Source organism: Lissotriton helveticus, chromosome 4_1 (assembly GCF_964261635.1).
Source record: "Lissotriton helveticus chromosome 4_1, aLisHel1.1, whole genome shotgun sequence".
Taxonomy (NCBI): domain Eukaryota; kingdom Metazoa; phylum Chordata; class Amphibia; order Caudata; family Salamandridae; genus Lissotriton; species Lissotriton helveticus.
Genome location: NC_136063.1, coordinates 153806058 through 153806917, shown reverse-complemented (window position 1 = coordinate 153806917; position 860 = coordinate 153806058).

Sequence of the window (860 nt, the reverse complement as noted above, 5' to 3'; positions counted from 1 at the left end):
TGAGTATACCCTGCCACACCTATAGTGGCCAAAAACGATTCAGAAAAGGGGGTGGTGATGAACAGAGTGTCTGAATTAAGCAGACCACTCTTACCCAGTCCAAAGATCAGGGCTTGATCCATCACCGTTATTTAGCTCACTGCCCCATCCCAGCTCAGAACCTGGCTATATGCAAATTAGTCTGTCCCTGGCCCAGTGCATCATGGGAACAGGGCAGACCAAACTACCAAGCCAATTCTTCACCAGAAAGGAGACAAGCTTCCGGGGACCGGTTTCTGGCATTTCAGCCGTCGTCGGCCCGGCTTGCTTGAATCCTGATGGAGCAGTGAGCAAGGGACTCATGTCTGAGTATACCCTGCCACACCTATAGTGGCCAAAAACGATTCAGAAAAGGGGGTGGTGATGAACAGAGTGTCTGAATTAAGCAGACCACTCTTACCCAGTCCAAAGATCAGGGCTTGATCCATCATCGTTATTTAGCTCACTGCCCCATCCCAGCTCAGAACCTGGCTATATGCAAATTAGTCTGTCCCTGGCCCAGTGCATCATGGGAACAGGGCAGACCAAACTACCAAGCCAATTCTTCACCAGAAAGGAGACAAGCTTCCGGGGACCGGTTTCTGGCATTTCAGCCGTCGTCGGCCCGGCTTGCTTGAATCCTGATGGAGCAGTGAGCAAGGGACTCATGTCTGAGTATACCCTGCCACACCTATAGTGGCCAAAAACGATTCAGAAAAGGGGGTGGTGATGAACAGAGTGTCTGAATTAAGCAGACCACTCTTACCCAGTGCAAAGATCAGGGCTTGATCCATCACCGTTATTTAGCTCACTGCCCCATCCCAGCTCAGAACCTGGCTATA